The sequence below is a fragment of the Kogia breviceps genome, chromosome 11 (genome assembly GCF_026419965.1).
Source record: "Kogia breviceps isolate mKogBre1 chromosome 11, mKogBre1 haplotype 1, whole genome shotgun sequence".
Taxonomy (NCBI): domain Eukaryota; kingdom Metazoa; phylum Chordata; class Mammalia; order Artiodactyla; family Physeteridae; genus Kogia; species Kogia breviceps.
In genome coordinates, this window is record NC_081320.1 from 34,345,163 (window position 1) to 34,368,707 (window position 23,545).

The window sequence follows — 23,545 nt, forward strand, 5'->3', positions numbered from 1 at the left end:
CTATTCAAGAGAATTCTGTGAATGGTAAAAGCCAGAGCCTTATATTTGGAGGAAGTTCTGAATATGACCTCATTGAAGGATAATTCTTTATATGCAGAAAACATAGTTACATATCTATTGCCAAAAGAACAAAAGGGTATGCAGTTAACTCAAAAGAGGGAAATGCCTTGCAAAATGTACTGCATTGTGAAGACTGACCCGCCAGTCAAGAAGGGTATATGCCTTTTGTGCTAGTAGCTTTGAGATATTCTCTTTGACACTGAAACTGTGAACTCTTGTTCATTTGTTTCATCGATTAGTAACGGTTCCCTTTCTGCTTTGCCTACACTGTGTTCAGTTTGCCTCTAATCTTATAAACTGGCAACATAATTTCTTCCCATTCCCTGGAGGTGACTAATGGTAGCTTAAATGTTCAGTTTTCATCTGTGAAAAAAAAGACAGTATGAGTGTTGAGTAGCTGGAGGAAACAAACCAATGACCAAAACATACAAGTGTAATATATGTGATACATTGATAGAAAAATATAGCCTCTGAAGAGGCCAAGGATTTTATAGTATAGAATATTTCATGAGCCCTTCAAGGGTGAAGGAAATTTGTCTTTAAACAGTGACTATTTTAAAGACACCCCAGAGGTGCAGGCTTTTTGCAACACGTGTTTTTCGCAGCCCCTCCAGATCTGAACTTTTTTCCCATAACATTTACCTTTCAAAAACGATTTCAGCATTGTGGAAACAGAACGTTGAATATTTCAGAGCTGTAAGTCTTGGGGGAAATAGCCTGTCTTTGAGGTTAGATAAATAAGTTTAAACTATTTCTGACATGTTATGGCTGTTTCAACAGAGCAAACGTTTGTAGGTTTGAAAGACCATAAAGAATTCTATCTGAGTTTCCTCTGGCTTCTGCGGTTCTTTGAAAACATTCACAGGTGCAGTGATGCTCTAGGTGTTGAGTTGCAGGGTCAGCTCCTTTCCTCAGCACTGGGGACGTTTCTCTCCCCCTTTACATCTAAAAAGCTGCCAAGTTTAGTTTTGTTTTCTGAAATTCCTTATCTGTGTAGAACATTACTATCTGTGTAAACTCAGTATCATACCCTTGTCATGTGGAGGTTTAGGTTTAAATTGTCTCTGACCCCTGTCAGTTCCAGAAGGGTTTGGAGATTCCAAAGCCTCCTGGAAGTGACTTCGGATAGTTTTGGGGGGCTTTCACTGCCCTGGACCCTCTGCTCACTCTCTCTTGTACCGACCTGATATGGTCTCTCTTTTGCCCTCCATCAACCAAGGATGAAAAATTCACTTCCGTGACTGGTTTCTGCTCATAGGAGGGCATCCATTAATACCAAGCATTTGGCAAGGTTTTCAAGCAAGGCCGAAGATGCAGGGATCATGGAAAAGGCATGTCATGACTCAGCCCTTCTTCTCCCTGTTCTCCTTCACCCTCAGCCTTCCCGTCCTCACCCCTAACCTCCTGGGATCGCCATAGGAACTCTAGATTCTTCTCTCCCTCTTACGCAGCCCCTGCCTACAAATGCACACATCTAAACCTTGCAAGATATTCTGAAGGAGAAGCATCACCCTCTTTAGAAGACAACCAGAGGGACTTCCCTGGTGGTCCAGTGGTTAAGAATCCGCCTTCCGATGCAGGGGACACGGGTTCGATCCCTGGTCGGGGAACTAAGATCTCACGTGTCGCGGGGCAGCTAAGTTCGTGCGCCACAACTACTGAGCCCGTATGCCTCAGCTAGAGAGAAGCCTGTGTGCCGCCACGAAGAGCCTGCGCTCTGCAGCTAAAACCCCATGTGGCCAAAAGATAAAAATAAATATTTTTTAAAAAAATTAAATGAAAGAGCTCTAAAGCTTAAGAAAAAGAAAAGAAAGAAAAAAGAAAACCAGAGTTATATACTGTAGATCAGAACAATTTCTCTGACCTGTAGTTTGTTCCATTCAATTTATTTCAACACGCCTGCTGTGTGTAATGCACTGCTCTGGGGTTCCTGAGGTCAATATGCATGTCTCAGCCCTGAGGAAACTCGCTGGCTGATGGTTGCCTGAAGCCTCATACGAAGTGAGAGGCCCATAGAGTGTGTCTCCTTAGATTGCTGAAAAAAGAGGCCGACTCCTGAGAGGAGTCTTACCCTCCTTGTACTCTGCTGAAAGCCTAACGGTGGGAGAAGCTGATGTTCAGCATTCCAGCAAAGCTAGGACCCCAGTACCTAGAGGAGTGCGGGCACATAGTAGGCACTTCCAGAGCACTCAGAGGATGGATGGGTCTTGTCTGCGTTTGTTGGTGGGGGGACAGTCTGAGTGGCAGATGTGTCGTCTCCTACACCAAGTGATGTAAGCACAGGCACAGGAGACTGAAAGCAACTAGGAAGTCACAGAGAATCACAATAACTAGTGACCAAAATGGACTCCAAAAACATCATGCTGGGAGATTTCCCTTTTTAAAAAAATTTCTGCTGAACGGTAAGTTCTGCTGAGATGAACCACAGAATTCCTGAGCCCAGCGTTCACACCACCATCCTCACCAGTCCCTGCTCTGCGTTTCAGAACGACAGAGGTGGGGTGTCTTCAGGGAGCACCCTGAAACGGGAGCTCATTCCCCTCGTGGAATCACCTGCAGCTCAGACTTTGGGTCGGCTGAACTGCAGAGAGGCTCTGGAGGTTGTCAGGAGCCCTGGGTAGCCAGAAGAGCCTGGTCGCTCCGAGCTGGTGCAGCCAGAGCAGGACGGCACTGCAGGAATTGAGACTGTGCCCCGCTAGATGTTCTAAGGTGATGTCCTTCCCTTAGGGTCTCAGCCAGCCTGGGGTGTGAATGCAGCAGAACCGGTTTCCTAAGGCCTTAAGGACGGGTGAGCCCCATGACAGGCCACAACCCCAAAGTCAAGTCCTCCTCTACAGCTGCCTTAGTTTAGGCTGTTATACCAAAATACCATAGACTGGGTGGCTAAAACAGCAGACATTTATTTCTCCCAGTGTTGGAGCCTGGGAAGTCCAAGGTCAAGGTGCCTGAAGGCTTGGTGTCTGGTGAGAACTCCTCCTGGCTTACGGACAGCCATCTTCTCATTGTTTCCTCACATGATGGAAAGAGAGAGATCTCCAGTATCTTCCTTTTTTTTTATAAAGGTACTCATCCCATCATGGGAGATGCACCCTCATGAACTCATCTAAAGCTCATTACCTTCCCAAAGCCCCATTTCCAAATGCCATCCTATGGGCAGTTAGGGCTTCAACAGATGAATTTGGTGGTGGAGGTGGGAGGAATGAAGCATGAACATCCAGTCCATAACAAGAGCCTGAACGCTTTATTATTATTATTATTATTATTGGAGTATAATTGCTTTACAATGTTGTGTTAGTTTCTGCTGTACACCGAAGTGAATCAGCTATACGTATACATCGATCCCCTCCCTCTTGGACCTCCCTCCCACAGCCGCCCCCATCCCACCCATCTAGGTCATCACAGAGCACCGAGCTGAGCTCCCTGTGCTATAGAGCAGGTTCCCACTAGCTATCTGTTTTGCACATGGTAGTGTATATATGTCAGTCCTAATCTCCTAATTCATCTCCCCCTCCCCTTCCCCCCTCATGTCCACATGTCCGTTCTCTATGTCTGCATCTCTATTCCTGCCCTACAAATAACTTCATCAGTACCATTTTTCTAGATTCCACATACATTAATATGTATGTATATTAATGTATATTAAATATATATTATATATATTAATATATATATTAATGTATATTAATACATTAATATACGTTAATATACGATATTTGTTTTTCTCTTTCTGACTTACTTCACCCTGTATGACAGACTCTAGGTCCACCCACATGTCTACAAATGACCCAATTTTGCTCGACATCACTAATTATTAGAGAAATGCAAATCAAAACTACAATGAGGTATCACGTCACACCGGTCAGAATGGCCGTCTCCAAGAAGAGCCCGAACGCTTTCAATTCGATACACTCTTCCGAGCACCTCCTACATGCTCAGCTGACAGCAAGGAGCTCCCAGAATGACGCGATACTGACCATGACATAACGTTGTCAATGCAATAGTGTCCGCACGAATAAAACACTGTAGGAACTGGGAGGAGTAGACAAGCAGCTCCGTGTGGGAGGTCCCAGGAGGTGTGGCCAGGCCCATGAAGATGAAAAGGTAGGAACATTCCAGAGTGAAGAGCATGAGTGAGGACAGCTGGCATGCAAGGGCAGGCTTGCTGCAGGACATGGAATTGGCTACAGTCTGAGGTCTGTGCAAGGAGAGACCCGGCAGGAGGATTGGAAAGTCAGCCTAGGAGTGTGGCTGGAGCTAAGGGTTGTGGAACTGACAATGCCAGGGCCACAAGCTTCTGAAGGCAGTCAGGGCTCAGCACTTGGCTCCCTCTGACTTTGCGTGAAGAATTGTTGGCCCAGGAGTGGGATTGCTGGATCATACTGTAGTTCTGTAATTAGTTTTTTAAGGAACCTCCATACTGTTCTCCATAATGGTTGTCCCAATTTACACTCTCACCAATGGTCTAGGAGGTACTCACTACTCTGTAATGACCTATTTGGGAAAAGAATCTAAAGAAGAGTGGATATACGTATATGTATAACTGTTTCACTTTGCTGTACACCTGAAACTAACAGAACATTGTAAATCAACTATACTCCAATAAAAATTTTAAATAAAGAATTGTGGGAAGTAGGGAATCCAGCTAAGAGGTTGTTTCAGTAACTAAGGCAGGAACTCTGGCCCTGAGCCACAGCACTGACCATGAGAATGGAGAAGAGGAGATGATCCAGGAACATCCTAAGTTAGAAGTGACTTTTTTTCTAACTTGGTGGCAAATGAAACATGGAGGATATGGAGGCGAGATCCGAGCGTAGCTCTGAGGCTCCGAGGTGGGGAGGTTGGATAGATGCGGTGCCAAAATGATGAGGCGGAACAAGCCTACGGGGAGGTAAGAGGAGAGGGAGAACGAATTTGCTGTGGGACTTACAGCATTTGAGGCACCTTTGGGACTCGCAGATGGGAGACGTCCAGTTGGTGTTGAACTCGAGGGACAGATTCAGCTTGGACACGCAGATGTGGCCACTGTCAGCATAGGAATTATCACTGTGTTCTTAAAAGCTGATGAACTTGGCCAGGTTAGTTGTGTAGAGTGAGGAGGAAGAGGTTGGGACATATTCTCACCCTCCTCATTGCAAACTTCTTATCTCGGACATTTTCTTTTGGAACACGATGATGCCAGTTTGTTCCCAGAAGTGCGTGCTGCTGTGGCCATTTGGCCATCTGGGTTGTTTTCATACCTATGTTTTTAGTCCAGACGCCCATGGTTACAAGTGTCAGAGACCCACCTCGAACTGGCTCAAGAAAAATAGAGAAGTTACTGGCTCTGGAAACTGAAAAGTCCTAGGGTGCAGCTAACTTTGGACACATCTGGATTCAGGAACATAAATGATTTCATCAAGAATCTGTCTTTCTCTGGCTCTCAGAACTTTTTTTTTCCGTTTTCTTTGAGATGGTAAAGGCAGATCACGTAGCGCCATATAAGCCATCATAAGCACTTTGTTGTTTTGTTTTGTTTTGTGGTACGCGGGCCTCTCACTGTTGTGGCCTGTCCCGTTGCGGAGCACAGGCTCCAGACGTGCAGGCTCAGCGGCCATGGCTCACAGGCCCAGCCGCTCCATGGCATGTGGGATCTTCCCGGACCGGGGCACGAACCCACGTCCCCTGCATCAGCAGGAGGACTCTCAACCACTGTGCCACCAGGGAAGCCCTAAGCACTTTGTTTTTTATTCTGAATGAGATGGAAGCCATTGGAGGGATGGCATGATCTGACTTACGTTTTAGGAGAAACACTCTGGCTACCATGTTGAAAATAGATGGTAGGGAATCAAAGAGTGAAAGGAAGGCCAGGGTAGGAGCAGGGCTAACAGAAAGATTTTGCAAATTCCAGGTGGGTGAAGCCACCTTTAGATAACCTGATCTTGACTCCACTCTCCCCCTGTCTCATTCCTCGATTTCCATCATAGCAAAACGCCTCAAGAGTAGTTTGTACAGTCTCCAATTTCATCCTCCCGTGAGCTCACTCCAGCCAAGTTTATCTGCACCACTCAGCCTTCAGAGCTGTCGTCAAGGTTACCAACAGGCCCACCATGTAAGTCTGTGCATTGCCAATTCAGTGGTCAATCCTCAGAACTTTTGCTTGGCCCTTTGACACTGATTACATTTGACAGTTGCTATTCCCTCCTTCTTGAAATATTTTCTCCTCAGCTTCTGGGAAACCACAGTCCTGGTTCTATGCCCACCGTATCACCTGTTCCTTTTTAGCCTCCTCTGCTGACTTAGCCTCACATCTCTGATCTCTAAGTTAAGGTACCTCAGGACTAGTGCTCAGACATTTTCTCCTCTCCAGCTGTACTCATTTTCTCATCAATCTCATTCATGCTCAAGGATTCAAATGTCATCTGTATACTGACAACTCCTTGATTTGTATTTCCAACCCCAACCTTTCCTCTAAGCTCTAGGTGAACAGATCCAAGTGCCTGTTCAGCATCTCCCAGTGAATATCAGATGTTTCAAACCTAACTTATCCAATACTGAATGTGAGTTTTGCTCCCAAAATTGCTTCTTCATGGAGTTTTTCTCTGACTCTCAGAGAATGGCAGTGCCTTTATTTCAGTTGCCTGAGCCTAAAATTTTGACATCTTTTTTTTTTTTTTTTTTTTTTTTTGCAGTACGCAGTCCTCTCCCTGTTGTGGCCTCTCCCATTGCGGAGCACAGGCTCTGGACGCGCAGGCTCAACGGCCATGGCTCATGGGCCCAGCCGCTTCGCGGCATGTGGGATCTTCCCAGACCGGGGCACGAACCCGTGTCTCCTGCATCAGCAGGCGAGCTCTTAACCACTGCGCCACCAGGGAAGCCCTGACATCATATATGACCTACATTTCTCTCTGACATAGCCCTCTATCCATCAATCCCCCATTCCCCAGAGAAATCCTTCAAAATATATCCACCTTCAAAATATATCCAGAATCTGAACATTTCTTACCACTTCAGTTGCTACCAAGCTGCTCCAACCCACCATCACCACTAGGCTGGATTGTAATCACAGCCTCCTCACTGGTCTCCCTCTCTGCCCTTGCCCCCTACAATCTACTCTCAACGTAGCAGTCAGAGTAATCCTTTAAAATCAAGAGTCAGAACACACAACTCTTCAAAGCCTTTAGAATAAAAAGAGACTTACAATGACCTATAAGACTTTCTGTGATCTGAGCCCCCACCCGACCTGCCATTTCTCTGACCTTGCTCACATCCCTGCAGCCACAGTGTTCTTTTATCTTTTTCCAAAATAAGAGAAACATGCCCTGAAGTCTAGTCTGATGAAGCCTAGGGGACTGCTTCTCAGAACAGTGTTTTCAGATGCAGACTATATATTACAAAGAAAACCAATTATAATCAAAATACCCATAACACAATAGTAATAAAGCAAGTATGCAATCTAATAATATGTTTCTTTACTAATGCATTCAATTGAAAAGTTAACATTCATCCAATAAATACCATGGTTTTGAAGTAGTGATGGTATAAAAGATATTGTGAGATATCTGTAAGAATTATAACGTGATATGAAAATATCTGTGATTTCCAGATATTTTTGTCCAAGGTACTGCTACCTTGGTTTGTTGCTTATGTTCCTAGTTGATGGAAATGCTAAATCTCAGCTGAAGTGGAAAGGTCACAAACCCCTGAATTCCGTCTGTGGACCTACATGAGGTTCAGGGACCCCATGGTAAGAGCCCTGCTTCAGGGCTGAAGCGTGAGCTATTCTTTCTGCCTGGAGTTCTCTTCCCCGAGGACCCCACGTGGCTTGTTTTACCTGGCTGAAGGGCTTTAGTACACCTCTTTTCAATCTAGAATTGACACCACTGTTGCTTGCATGCTTCTTACGATAAAGGCATAATGAATAAGCCAATACATGTGAAGTGCTTCAGGGTCTCTCACTGTAAGAGGTTTTATAACTTGAGAAAACTCCCTTAATTGGGACTCGTTGCAGGAGGTGAATCTGAATATCCTTAAATTGTAAAACATTTTCAAATTTAGCGTTGCTTTAAAAAATGTTCAGGGCTTCCCTGGTGGCGCAGTGGTTGAGAGCCCGCCTGCCAATGCTGGGGACACGGGTTCGTGTCCCGGTCCAAGAAGATCCCACATGCCGCGGAAGTACTGGGCCCGTGGGCCATGGCCACTGAGCCTGCACGTCCGGAGCCTGTGCTCTGCAACGGGAGAGACCACAACAGAGGCCCACGTACCGCAGAAGGAAAAAAAAAAAAGAAAAAAAAGTTCAGTTACTCAAGAGCGAATGACTTAGCAGAGGTCTTAAAGGAATCCCTTTAATTAATAAATAACAATTTAAACTCACATATACAGAGGCTAGTTAAGTGTTTGAAGGGATTTCTGAAATGTTTCACATTTTTTGCCTCAAAATATTTATGGAGGTTTTTTTCCTCCTAGCTAATACCGCCCTTTTCTAAATTACCACAGATTCCAAAATAATAGCATCTGAATTTATGAAGATTTTTAATAATAGAGTCGGCATTTTATCTTTGCCATTTGGAAGAGAACACTGGCGTGAATAACCAGGAAGTCATGCTGACGTATCTTTGGGATATAATTTTCTTCTAGTAGATCCATTCCCTAGTTCACTCATTTATGCATTCAGCAAATACTCATTTGTCTACTCTTTGCTAGGCGCTATCCTCATGATCTACTGGAAGGTGAGAGATTAATGAAGTAATAATGCTCAAGAAGAGTGATGGTCATAGGAGGTACATAATAAAAGTGAGTTGAATAAATATATAAAGTGACAAGTGGGTGGATGGTTGAACGGATGAATTTATCTCACACATATCTTTCAGCTGAAAGGAATCCCAAGATAAATTTAACCTAGTCTCTCATCTTTACTCTTGACATTTTTGAGCAGTATGGTCTGAGGCTTTCAGGAAACTGCAGATTTACTTGTGTGGTCTGTAGGCAGAAAAGAGAGAGACCTGATTCGCTCTTCCTAATGTTACCCTTTGAAATAAAAATAAAATGTGTAAAAGAGATACCAAGTATAGTCAGCACTGGGAGCAGAGATGCTGGTTGGGATCTATCTAGATGGGGCCAGGGGGAATTTCTGCTCATTAGAGCTCTGAGTCAGAATGCTGAGGTTAGGCGGTAAAAATGGCATTGAGGGCTTCCCTGGTGGCGCAGTGGTTGAGAGTCCGCCTGCCGATGCGGGGGACGCGGGTTCGTGCCCCGGTCCGGGAGGATCCCACGTGCCGCGGAGCGGCTGGGCCCGTGAGCCATGGCCGGTGCGCCTGCGCGTCCGGAGCCTGTGCTCCGCAACGGGAGAGGCCACAACAGTGAGAGGCCCGCGTACCGAAAAAAAAAAAAAAAAAAACCCACAAACTAGCTGTTGCTCTCACTCTGGCCCAGACTGAAGCTCAACTCTTACTTTAGAGAGAGAGAAAGTCTCCTTAAGGAAAAAAAAAAAAAAAAAAGGCATTGAACTAGCACTCAAGAAGCACACGAGAGCATCCACTGTATCACGAAGGTCAATCTTAGGTAGCGTATGTGCTATGTCCCCAAGAAAATCTAGAAAAGCAAGATGATCCATTGGTTGTTCAGTGGCATGTTTTTCAGTCTCCACATCTGTGTGATTTTACAGTTTTCCTCGTGCTATTAACTTCCAGTTGCATGGGATATCTTTTTGCATCCCTTCACTTTCAGTCTGTGTGTATCCTTACATCTAAAGGGAGTCTCTTGTAGGCAGCATGTGGATGGGTCTTGGTTTTTCATCCATTCAACCACTCTGTGCCTCTGTGTTGGCTTCTATAGAGATGAAGCAACAACCTTTCCCAGTTTTGAAGGAGTAGCCTCATGCAGGAGATGAACCTTGTCATTCAGCTCTGCCTCAGCTCCTGGTTGTCTCTCTAACCTTTGTGCTTGTCCAAGCAGCCTCCTACAGTTAAGTCCCCTGCGTATGAACGAGTTCTGTTCCAAGAGCACGTTCGTAAGTTTAATTCGTTGTCAAGTCCAACAGAGTTAGCCTAGGTACCCAACTAAGACAGTGGGCTTTATAGTACTGTACTGTAATAGGTTTATCATACTTTTCACACAAATAATACATAAAAAACAAACACAAAAAATAAAGAAAACATTTTTATTCTTACAGTACATTACCTTGAAAAGTACCAGCTATATCACTGCTGCTTTTACGCTTGCTTCCAGACATCCTGGGCTTGAAATAAAGATACTGTACAACTGTCCTCTATACAGTACTGTACAGTAAAGTACACAAAAGCACAACCACTTGTACAAGATGCATGTGATGTGACAATGTACTCTAGACACGTGAACTAACACGTGATTGGACATGCGAACGCACGTTTGCATCTTTGAAAGTTCGCATCTTGAAGGTTTGTATGCAGGGGACTTACTGTATGTATTTAATAACTCCTCATAGTTGAGGATGTGCTAAGACCTGTCAGTGTCTCAAACGGGAGGCTCTCAGAACCTAGATTGAGGCTGACTGCAAGCTTGACCCTCAGGATCAGTTTTTCCTTTAAGTATGTAGATATATACAGTCCTGTGGGACTGTAAGTGTAACCCCTGATGCTCACCAGCGTCAGAAGATTTGGAGGGGTCCCCTGGGTGGCAGCTGCTGAAATCAGGGTCCCAAATGATTGTGTAAGTTCCTTTTCTGGGTGATAGTGGTGAGCTGGTGCGAGGCAGAGGGAGAGCGCCAAGGGGCGCTACATTCTACAGCCTACATTCCTTGAAAGCAGCTCCATAGGCCACTAAATGTGAGCCAGACCTGAAGCCAGCCCCTCAGGCCAAAGCTCCAGGACAAGCAAAGACACCTCCTTCATAGAAAGACTGGGGGTGTGTTTCAGTCCGTTGTCTGTGCGGTGCCCTGGCGGTGGTAGCCTGCCAAGAACTACCTCTCTAATTGCCACAGTCCTGTGGGACCCAGGGATGGAAGCCAACACCCCCCACCTCCTCCCTACCCTCCCACCCCTCCATCCCACTGCTAACCCTACACCCACCCCTTCCAGCCCTGGCCAACAGAGCCACCAGATCAAGGAGCATCCCTTGGGTGGCAGCCACAAAAACCAGGGTACCAGATACAAATGAACTTACTAACAAAACAGAAACAGAGTCACAGATTTAGAGAATGAACTTATGGTTAGCCTGGGGAAAGCGTGGTTGGGGGGAGGGATAGATGGGGAGTTTGGGACTGACATGTACACACTGCTATATTTAAAATAGACAACACACAAGGACCTACTGTATAGCACAGGGAACTCTGCTCAGTATTCTTTAATAACCTAAATGGGAGAGGAATTTGAAAAAGAATAGATGCACGTGTATGTATAACTGAATCACTTTGCTGTACACCCGAAACTGTCACAACATCGTGAATCAACTATACTCCAATATAAAATAAAAATAAAAATAAAAACAGGATACCAGAGGTAAAAACCAGGGCACTGGATGCACGTAAAGCTTGCCTGCAGGAAACACTGGCACCCCGGAGCATTTCAATGATTTTCATTTATAGGTCCCCTATAAAACATCACCCCTTCTTCTGTTCCCAAAGCTCTCTGGAGGGGAAGAGCCCTATAAGCCCCAGCTGCTTCCTCCATTCCCTTTTGGAATTCTGGTGAATGTATTTTTTCCTACCTTGTTAGTTAGGCTATAAACCCTGAAAACATGCAGAGATGCTACCTGTTAGCGTAGTTAATAACTCTGACTAAGCCCCCGTGGCACTCCGCACACCCAGCACCACACATGGCTCCCAGATCTGTGTGAGCCTGAGTGTCCTGGGACAGAGCATTCTATTGCAAAGGAATTATTCCCCAGGAATTGTCGTCTTTAAGAACACCCAAGCTGGAACAAGAATTAGATAACTTCTAATTGGTAAACAAGTGTTCCTTTTTTTTTTCTCAGAACAAACAGTCAGGCAGTAAACTTCTATTTCCCAAGGACCATAGACAGCATATGCTCCAGGCATCCAACACTGGAACCAACAGTAATGGGCCAACAAGAGAACTCCTACCTTCGGGTCTGGGATTTGGAATTAATTTGCAGATTTTCTGGTGGTAAAGCATGTGCTAAGAAAAGGATTTAGTTAAGAGACCCTCCATGTTTTGCACTTTGCAATAAGTAAAATTATTCCTAGGCGTCCAGCCAGCTTTTCCCTTCCTCCTGAACCTACTGGGGTTCAACTTTTTCCTTCCATATTGAACATTAAAAAAAAAAAAAAATCAGTCCTGAGGAAGCCCACGGAGCTCATATCCCAAATCTGCATCCTTATTTATGGTAATGCAGACATCGGTTTTCTAGTTGCAAAACAATTGCTAACTTGGTAAATATTAATAGAGGGAAGATGTGCTAAGAACTGTGGAATTGATTCTTTCATTTGTCTTCTTTCACAAATATTTTTTTCCACACGTATCAGTACTTGGTCACAAGAACCTAATCTAGGTATTTCCAGCTTGCAAAGCTCTTTAGGAGGTCAAGGGAGTGAGGTAGAGTTAAGAAAATCAGAAATGTTTGTGAGAATAGGGTGTAACTTTGTGGGTGTATTCATACAATGGAATATTATTCAGCAATAAATAAAAAGAATGAATGACTGATATACACGACAATATGGGTGGATCTCAAAAACATTATGTTAAGCAAAAGAAGACAAACAGATGGGCTTCCCTGGTGGCGCAGTGGCTTCCCTGGTGGTGCAGTGCCGATGCAGGGGACACGGGTTCGTGCCCCGGTCTGGGAGGATCCCACATGCCGCGGAGCGGCTAGGCCCGTGAGCCATGGCCGCTGAGCCTGCGCGTCCAGAGCCTGTGCTCCGCAACGGGAGAGGCCACAACAGTGAGAGGCCCGCGTACCGCAAAAAAACCCCACAAGGGTACATATTGTATGAAGACCAAGAACAGATAGCACTGTTGTATATTAATGGAAATGAAGAAGTAGTTGCCTGGGAGGAGAGAGAAGTTGATTAAAAAAGAGACAGGAGGAAACTTTGGGAGTGATGAAATGTTATATACCTTGCTTTGGATCACGGTTACATAAGTGCATACAATTGTGAAAACTCATAAAACCACATGCCTGATAGCTGAGCATTTTATTGTATATGAATTATATACCTCAGTAAAAAACCACATTTTTTTAAAGAAATGCACATGTGTCCTGCCTTGAATCGTCAAGGTGTCTTTGTGAAATATGACAGAGTAGAAAGAGTTATATTTGGAGACAGGCACACTGGGCTCCAATCCAGTTGAAGTACCTTGGGAAAGTCACTTAGCTTTTTTAAGTGTCCACCTCTGCAAGTAAAACTAATCTAATTCACAAGATGGCCATAAGGATTAAATGAAAAATTGATGTTAAAGTGTTTAACTCAGCGCCTATCACCTGGAAAATTCCTAATAAACTTAGCTATTTTTAAAATTTGTTTTGAATAAACTGTAATCCTGGGGGAGCAACTAAAAATATATTCCCTTCTCCTTTGCAAATGATACCGTTTGCAACTTAGGACAAAAATTCCTAAATCAAAAGGAAAACCGGGAAAACAATTAAGTTAAAGGAATCAGTCCCTCTGTGAGGGAGCCTGTGGACACAGCTGGTAGCTATCAATTGTGATAATTACGAGAAATCTGGCACTTTCTGTGATCATACACAAATGTGTCATCATCGTGTCCTACCTTATCTTTTTACCATGTGTCAAAGGGGAAGGGAAAGGCTGCTTAGAATGGGGATTAAAGAAAAAAACGCTATAATTATTGGAGGGGGTCAGCTTCAACGTTTCTAAAGGAAACTCCCATTTTCACCTTTCTAGATGTCTCCAGGACAAATGATGTATTCATTTTCAGGACTAATCTGAAGTTTAGATTCAGAATTAATGGAAAAGTAAGAATGGAATTGAAATGCAACTTTAACATTTCTGCTTAATCCCTACTCCCTGCTAAACATCTTTCATTTCTCAGCCTGATCCACTTTGGAGAAATAGAACCCATTAGGGCATCCCCTGAGAGACCCTCCACTCTTGTCCTGTTGACTCTGCTTGGAGAGTCCTGAGGAGCCAGCGCACTGCACAGGATACCTCCAGCTTCTCTCTGAGATTTTTCTGGCAGATCCAGCTGGTCCGCAGTAGCCCCTCTCCCAGGCTGTGGTCCAAGGGCCCCATTCTGGCTGCCATTCCCACCAGTTATTACAATAAGCTAATTGAAGGAAAAGGAGATTTAAAGGACTCCCTTGCACTGTATGGTGGCTTATTCTCAGTGTGCTACTCAGAGCACCAGACAGGCAGCTAACCAGAAAACAGCTGGCAGTGGTCTTTGGCCAGGTTGTCTCCAGCCCCTCATCATTTCTCATCCAGGGGGCTGTCGTGACATTCATTTCCTTTCCGTAGAGACTTTCTGGGAGCTTGGTAGCTGGACACATTGTTCTGCCACTTGGGGCCACTTGGGAGCCCGAGTTCAGAGACCCCAGTGCGTAATGGCCAATGGGCAGGAAGTGAGTGAGGCCTTCTGTGAGCACCTCCAGAAGCCAATGGCTGGGTCCAGCCCTGTAACATCCGGGACTGTCCCTCGAGGTGTGTGTGGTCACTCTTCTTATCTCATCGGTATCAGGTTTTGGCTTGTTTTAAAATGCACAGTCATTTGGATTTAATAACTCAACCAGGAAGATTTGTTTAGCATGTACCGTACAAGACACTCTGCTAAGTGCTTTATGTGGATCACTTCACAGTCACCTATGAGGTTGATGTCGTTCATTTTCTATCTTACAGTTGGAACAACTCCCCTAGGCCTCAGTGTTACAAGGGCCAGAATTCAAATTGAGATAGTCTGATTTCACAGCTTGTGTTCTTAATTGCTACCCAAATCTGTTTCTTGTACTCACAGTGTACCTTAAGAGCACAGTGAAGCTCATTTCATGGGTTTACCCCGCAGATAAGGCAGTAGGCCAGATCATGAGAGGCACAAGTTAAAAGCACAGTTCCTTAGACTCTACCCCCAGGGGTAAAAGCATTACTAACCTTTCTGTGTCACAGACAACACAAATCAATGGTTTTAAAAATGTCCAAAGTCAAACTCATGATCTCCACCAAATCTGATCCGTCCCCAGTGTTCCAGATCACATTGACAGCATCCTAAACTCCCCCCTTCCTCTCACTTCCATCCTTTCTTGTCAATTTCCCACTGTTACCAATGGAGTCCAAGCCATCATCATTCCTCACTAGGACCACTCTAGGAGCCTCCTGAGTTTTATCTCCTCTCTAGAGTGCTTTGTCCAGTCTATAAGCAGAACCATCTTTGAAAACACAAACTCATGGGACTTCCCTGGCAGTCCAGTGGTTAAGACTTTGCCTTCCATTGCAGGGCCTGTGGGGTTCGATCCCTGGTTGGGGAGCTAAGGTCCCACATGCCTCGAGGCCAAAAAACCAAAACATAAAACTGAAGCAATATTGTAAGAAATTCAATAAAAACTTTAAAAATGGTTCAGATCAACAACAACAAAAAACTTAAAGAAAACACAAACTCATCACGATGCTCCTCTGTTGAAAAGAGAGCCCTCTTGCACTGTTGGTGGGAATGTGAATACATACAGCCACTATGGAGAACAGTATGGGGTTTCCTTAAAAAAGTAAAAATAGAACTACCATGCGATCCAGCAATCCAACTACTGGGCGTATACCCTGAGAAAACCGTAATTCAGAAAGAGTCCTGTACCACAGTGTTCATTGCAGCTCTCTTTACAATAGCCAGGACATGGAAGCGACCTAAGATGTGGCACATATATACAATGGCATATTACTCAGCTATAAAAAGAAACGAAATCGAGTTATTTGTAGTGAGGTGGATGGACCTGACGTCTGTCATACAGAGTGAAGTAAGTCACAAAGAAAAACAAATACCTTATGCTAACACATATTTATGGAATCTGAGAAAAAAAATCTGAAGAACCTAGGGGCAGGACGGGAATAAAGACGCAGACTTAGAGAATGGACTTGACACGGGGAGGGGGAAGGGTAACCTGGGACGAAGTGAGAGAGTGGCATGGACATATATACACTACCAATTGTAAGAAGCAGCCGCATAGCACAGGGAGATCAGCTCGCTGCTTTATGACCACCTAAAGCCGTGGGATAGGAGGGTGGGAGGGAGACGCAAGAGGGAGGAGATATGGGGATATATGTGGACATATGGCTGATTCACTTGTTATAAAGCGGAAACTAACACACCATTGTAAAGTAGTTATACTCCAATACAGATGTTAAAAAAAACCCTTCCATGCCTTCCCTTTCTTCTTAAGACAAAGGTCAAAATTCCTGGCATAGGGACTGTGTCTATCTTGTTCATTTTGTCCCCCAATGTCTAAAATAATGCCTTGCACATGGTAAGTAAATGCCCAGTACCTATTTGCTGCCTCACCGAATACATGAGTGAAAGAATAAAAGTCCCTCCGTGCTTGGGTCTCAGGCTGCCTTTCTGCCTCATTGCTGTGTCTCCCAGCCTGGTTGTTTTTTTTTTTTTTTTTTTTTTTTGCGGTACGCGGGCCTCTCACTGTTGTGGCCTCTCCCTTTGAGGAGCACAAGCTCCGGACGCGCAGGCTCAGCGGCCATGGCTCACGGGCCCAGCCGCTCCGCGGCATGTGGGATCTTCCCAGACCGGGGCACGAACCCGTGTCCCCTGCATCGGCAGGCGGATTCTCAACCACTGCGCCACCAGGGAAGCCCCCAGCCTGGTTATTGGATCTCCATCCACAATAGTCTTTTTCGTCGGTTTGATATACCGTTCTGTCTCCTGACTCGTGGCCTTTGCACATACTGCTTCCTCTCTTTGCACTTAGTTATTCCTATTCATCTATTTTCAGGGAAACCACCTAGGCCCCAAACTAAACCAGACCCCTGTGCTATATGTTTTTCTATTTCCGTGTCATTCTTCTGCACAGCTCTTACCACAATCTGCCTGTCTTGCCCACGTACTGGACCATCAGTTCCAGGAGAGCAAATCCACAGTTGGTGTGCTTATTAACAAGTTATCCCCAGCACTCAGCACACTGATTGCCCCATTGCACACTCTAAAAATATTTGTTAAATGAATGAATGAATGATTGAATAGCATAGTCCCTAGCAGATAATTGACCAATGATGCTGTCAACTGAAAATAACACACAACCTAAAAGTGGAGAGGTATGTTTTATTCGACAGACATTCTGAGCACTTCAAGCTTGGGACATAGCATCCCAGATAATGTTGAGAAACTGTTCTGAAGTGGCAAGGAGCGGATTGGGGAGCCACGATATATAGGAGATTTTGCAACAAAAGACCAGGTAGTTGGAACATGAAAAGATTACTGTTAATTAAAGAAAACCAGCTATCTCAAGTTAAGGAATTTAGCGCCTTTGTCTGTAGGGGAAGAAGCAAGAGTCTGGGCTCACTGAAATCATTCCTTTGATGTGCACCTCCACTGCCTGGGGCCAGTGTCCTGTGCTGTCTCATCCTGAGTCTCCTCCGGGGGTGGTGCACCGTCAGGGCAGCCATGTGATGGCTTGATGGCTGCAACATCCTTTGTTTACTGATATGGTAGGCAATATTTTAGCTCACAGTGGCAAAATTCACAGTAAAAACAAAGAAAAAAACAAACCAAGACAAAAACCAAACAGTAGTAGCACTTACTGAGCACAAACCTGTGAGGCAGACACTATTATCAACCTCATTTTACTGAGGAGGAATCGGAGGTGTACATAATGTTGTCCAGCTCACTGCTCTGTGCAAATGCCCACCCCGGATCCATGATCTGTGCCTTGGAGGAGAAGTGGGAGGCATGGTCACACGGTGAAACAAAGGAGATGCCTCGGAACACGTTCTTAGAAGAGCCGTGGGTACCGTAGGCACCTTGACCTGTCTTCCAGTGCTGCAGGCACCTTGACTCTGGCATGAGCTCTTCCTATCCTTCAAAGGAAGAGCTTGTGCAAGAGTCATCTGTCCCTCAGGAAGCAGCAAACGGATGCTAGAATAACTAGGAGGGATTTGATCCAAGAAAACTGGTTTATGTCAATTCTTGATTCTCACAAAGTGAGAATTCACATTGGGAAGTTTATCCTTATTTATTAAGTACTCTCAAGCCTTTAGCCACTCCTAGAAAAAACAGAGTCATACACTTTCATACCTAGAAGAAACAGTAGAGATCATCTAACCCTAGATCCCTCTCCATCAGGGGTCCTTCACATTTCAGTGCCACGGAGCCCTCCGTAGTCTAGAGAAGCCTATGGCTCCCTTCTCAAACAAGGGTTTTAAATCTATAAAATAAAATATACTTGATTACAAAGGAAGCCAATTAATTATATTGAAATACAGTTACTGAAGGAGTTTTAAATGTGATGTAGTAGTAAATTTGCTTCTCTATTAACACACTAAATAATAGGATCTACTAGTACCATTGATTTTGAAATGGTGATGAATGTAATTGCTGTTTTGGATGCCTACCACAATTTTCATGTCATGTGAAAACAGCTATGATTTCTATTGGTAACAAAATCACAGGTATTGCTGCTACTCCTACTATATGTTGTGGCCTGCATTTTTACAACTGAAGGCAATACTCAATTGCCGTTAGAGCTTAGTGACAATGAAGATGTAATCCTTTTCCCATCCAAGTCCATGGTTCCCTTGGAGAACCATGGGGCTCAGGTTAGGAACCCCTACTCTGCAGCATCCTGGTGGCAGCTCGAACATCTTGAGTGACAGAGCACTCAATATCTCCAAGGTGTCCAGTTCCTAGTTCAGTCTCCTTTAATCATTATGAACTTTAGGGTGAGATAAATCTAGAAGCAGTCCCAGCTTTGCTGGCATGTTAGTCATGTGACCATAGCTATTTAACCCTGTGGACATCGGTGTCTTCATTGTAAGAATGGGAACAAGATGACAATTACATTAGAAAATATGCAAATGTCGCAGAGCACAAAGAGCACATAGGTGATTTTAGCAATATTTTCTTCCCTTTGGTTTCAGTGAGTTGAAACCCACCTTTTTGAAGTTTCCACCTAATTTTGCCCTAGCTCTCCTCTATGAAGCCACACAAGTCATGGCTCCTCACATACTTGAAGACGGCTCTATCCCGCCCCTCTATTGGCTGTGTCCATGTGGTGATTCTGTTGCTTCTCTGAGTAAAAGCAACTCTGAGCATATGGCTGGGAGTTATCTGTGCTGCTGCCCATTCCCAGAGAGACGTGTGAGGGCCCTGAAACAGTCATCATGTTAGGATCGATTTTTCCTTTGGAAGGCACTTCCTGTAGGATCTGTCCTACCTGTCTTTACTAAGCTCCTGTACTTTTTTGTTTAGGTGGTTCACGGGCACGTGGTCAGAGTGCTCTGTGTCTTGCAGTGAAGGATTCCGCCGTCGGCAAGTGACCTGTAAGCACACGAGAGCCAATGGGACTGTGCAGGTGATGCCTCCGAGAGCATGTGCCCCCAGAGAGAGGCCTCTGGGAAGAAGACCCTGCCCAGTCACCCGTGTGTTCAAGGGCTTATTGAACCAGGGAACCAGGGAACGCTGACCAATCCAGTGTTTTGAAAGTATGATCATCTAGTATAATCATCCAGTCCCCGTGGTCAAACCCATGCATCAAAACAATGAAATTTAAAAAGAGACTTCCCTGGCAGTCCAGTGGTGAAGACTTCGCCTTCCAGTGCAGGGGGTGCGGGTTGGATCCCTTGTCGGGGACCAAGATCCCACATGCCTCGCGGCCAAAAATACCAAAACATAAAACAGAAGGAATATTGTAACAAGACTTTTTAAATGGTGCACATCAAAAAAATAAAATACACCCATGCATCAGGGCCCCTCCGCACGGGGGAAGAGGAGAGCCCAACTGCTGCGTGACAGTCATGAAACTCAGCTGCACAGGGACCTTACCACACCGCGCACAGGCTGGTTCACGGGACCTTCTTATCCTCTTAGGGGCCTCTCTGTTGTCATTAACACAGGCTGCAGGGACCAAAAGTTCCCCTCGGCCCTTCTGAAAATATTCGGTAATGTTAGTGCAGGAAGGTATTTCACACTTTCTGCATTTCTGCCCTGCAGGGCAGCAGTTGTTGCTGTTGGGAGTCATTGTGCTAATTCTCTTAGGTCATTTTTCCCTTTAGTTGTTCTGATTAACTCCAAGCACTACATGGTTACACACTTGTCTAACTGGAAAATGCACAGCCCCAATTCTGTGCAGGGAAGACGCAAAGCAGAGTGTGATACATCCTTCTGGAGCATCAAGTTTATTAACTAGAATTGGAAGAACCAAGGAGTTCTTGGAACAAGAACTATCCGCCCCCTCCCCCACCAACATGGAAGACAGAAGACTGGGGGAGGGGAGACGTGCCACAGGAATGACACTCCAGTCTCTGAAGTTTCACCCAGGTGAGGGTTGAGGGGCGGACCTGCAGCCACCGTGGCCTCTCAGTCGCCCTGGCTGCTCTGGACCATCCTCTGAGCTGGCCAGGGTCTTGGATACGATGCTTCTGAAAGCCGTGCAGAGAACACAGTCACCTTCCACTGGACCGGGTCCCAGGGAGCGCGGCGGCCTGACCTTCCTGCCTCGGTCACCCATGGGGTTCAGATGGGCTCACTTTATTACGACGCCTCTTGCTGGGCAGCTGGCAACAACCACCAAGATGCCTTTTTAAAAAGTTCCAGACTGTCCCAGCCACCCCTTGCTTTTTCTGGCTGTGGCCAAAGGGAATGGATGAGGACATACTCTCAGGCTGTGCAGCGTGGGAGGACCTTCCAGTGTTGGACACATGCAGGGGGCAGCTGGTTCCCGCTGGGGCTCCAGTCCTGCTGCTGGTGCAGGGGTATGCTCCAGGGCCACACTGGTGGGCTGGGCTGGGGGTGGCAGTCCTTGAGTCCAGGCTGGGTGGGGGACAGGCAGGCTCACTGGTCTTCTGCCCTGCCTGCTGGTCTTCCTGCTCTTGCATATTTTCTCCCTGGTGGAGCCGCCTGGTTTCCAGGGTGGACAACTCAGGGCTTGGAAAAGGCTCGAGTTCATTGCCACTGAGGTCCCCGGAGGAGAAGGGCCCTGCAGCTATGATGGAGGACCCCACCATTGGTTTCTTGGAGCTCACACTGCCTTCTCCTCCGTCCTGGATCTCGTCCCACATCGAGTCCAGAATCCTCCTCACTGTCACCTCCAGGTCCTCTTCACAGGGTGGCTGGAGTGGCTTCTTCTGGCCCATATTCACCCATGGGTGCTTCATGAGGTCAGGTAAGGTGCCTCTGTCACTGGGCTTGAGGGAGATCATTTTTTGTAATAAACTCCTTATCTCCACAGACAGGTAATTTGGAATGGGATATTGCCCTTTTAAGATTTGCTTCCGCAGCTCCTGCACGTCTTTTCCCACAAAGGGACTGGACCCAGTTACCATGTTGTAGAACACTACTCCCAGGCTCCACACGTCCGCCGCAGGGCCGCTGTACCTCTGCCCCAGCAAGAGTTCCGGGGCAGCATACGCGACTGTGCCGCAGAACGTGTCCAGTTTCCTGCTGTCATCACACTTGTTGCTGAAGCCAAAGTCTGTGAGTTTTATATTCATGTTGGCATCAAAGAGGAGGTTCGGTGGCTTCAGGTCCCGGTGCACGATGCCCCTCTGGTGGCAGTGTTGCAGAGCAGAGACCAGCTGCTGGAACGGGCCTCGGGCCTGTGCCTCTGTCATACGGCCATGTATGTTCAAGTAGGTGTACATGTCCCCACCACTGAGGTACTCCATTATTAAGAACATTGTCTCCTCCGTGTCAATCACCCCCAGCAGTTTTACAATATTGGGGTGATTCAGAGCCTTCATACTGTGCACTTCCCGGAAAAGTCGCTGCTGGAAAGTTGAGAAGCTCCGACGCCTCTTTTTAACGACCTTCACAGCGACCTGTCTCCCGGTCAGAATGTGCCGGGCCAGCTTCACTTTAGCAAAGCTGCCTTCGCCAATGGTGTGGAGGATCTCATAATCATCAATATGAGCCTCCTTGTCAGCACAGTTGGCTGTGAGGCCCTGCATACTTGTGACCTAACTACACTGACTGACAGCACTAACTAGCAATGCTAACTATCCTAACTAACAACGCTAACTATGCTAACTGTGCCAACAGCGCTAACTACTACTAACTACACTAACTATGCTAATAAAGTATTAACTATACCAACTATGCTAACTATACCAACAATACTGACTATGTGAACTGTACTAATCTAGCAATACTAACTAAAATTAAGATAAAAATGAGAAAAAGAAGAAAGGAAGAAAGCAAAGCAGAAGAAATGGAAAAGAAACACCAAAAAATTGAGAAGAAAAAATTTAAAACTCTAAGAAATGATACAGAGAGAAAAATAAAGAAAAATGAGAAAAAGGCAAAGAAGAGAGAAAAGTAAAAAGGAGTAAAGAGGAAAAAAAATCAACAAAATGGCAGAAACAAGGAAAAAACAAGGTAACTGTGGGTCCAAGGCCGTCAGGTCACCAAAAGGAGCTTCCTGGGCTCTAAGGACCAAAAACCTGGTCCCAGCTGGGCTCCTATAGGGCTTCTGTGAAGTTCATAACAGTGGTGCACTGTGAGGTCAGAGCAAGAAATGGACCCATCAAAGCTGGGGATAAGCCACAGTGGTTTTCTCACTTTTTGAGTTCAAGGCCCCTTTACACTTAGGAAAAAGGATCCCAAAGAAATTTTTCTTTACTTGTGTTATTAGATATTGGTATTCACTTTGTTATAAATTAAAATCTGTAGGATACTTCAGTGGCCTTTTTATTTCTAGTTTGAAAATGTGTAATAATTTTAAAGACCTCGTAATGTCTACACTTGAAATATTCAATTCCTTTTCCTTAAATTCTGGTCTCAAAATAATGTTACAACTTAACTGACTTCACAATACTATACAAAATGTTCTGTTGCATAAGACCCGATAAAGTACGTTATGAAAGTCTATGAAGCTGAGAGAAGAATTGCCGGGAAGGTCATGAGCAGATTTCTCATCAGGAGCCTCGGAGGCCAGATGGCATGGCTCAATGTACTTGAAGTGTTGAAGGAAAGAAACCGTCAACCAAGTATCCTATATCTAGCAAAACTTTCCAAAAGTTGTAAAGAAAGCATATCTATTTCTAAATATATTTCCCAATTTCTTTTGCTTGTTTTCTGACCTTTGTAGTGCATTTTGCCATGAGGAAAATTTTAATTCTTATATAATTAAATGTATCCTTTTATCTTTGTATCTTAGAAAGGTGTTCCTCATGAATAATTTATTTCAAGTCTCCCAGGTTCCTGATACTTTTACAGTTTCATTATATTTTTACTTTTAACTAGTTGCTACATCTAGAATTTGTTAATGATAGCCATATTTTCCCACTTTTGTTGAATAGTTTTGCTACTGATCCAAAATGTCAATTTTACTTTAATCTCAATTCCCTTATGCTCTTGCATCTAATTTCAAGATGCTTCCTATTCCACTGGTTGTTTTGTCTATCTGAAACAAA

General features: G+C 45.0%; 1 long non-coding RNA gene and 1 pseudogene across 2 annotated transcripts in view; one reads left to right on the plus strand and one right to left on the minus strand.

Moving 5' to 3' along the window:
* Window positions 1-19,815, plus strand: part of LOC131765947 (uncharacterized) — a 111,944-nt gene extending 92,129 nt beyond the window's left edge. For both annotated transcript variants that reach the window (XR_010835446.1, XR_010835448.1), the window contains exon 8: window positions 19,386-19,815. This is a non-coding gene — a long non-coding RNA (uncharacterized lncRNA). The remainder of the gene's footprint in view (window positions 1-19,385) is intronic.
* A 477-nt stretch (window positions 19,816-20,292) lies between these two features.
* On the minus strand, window positions 20,293-22,081 carry LOC131765155 (serine/threonine-protein kinase MARK2 pseudogene; annotated as a pseudogene).
* Window positions 22,082-23,545: the final 1,464 nt, after the last annotated feature.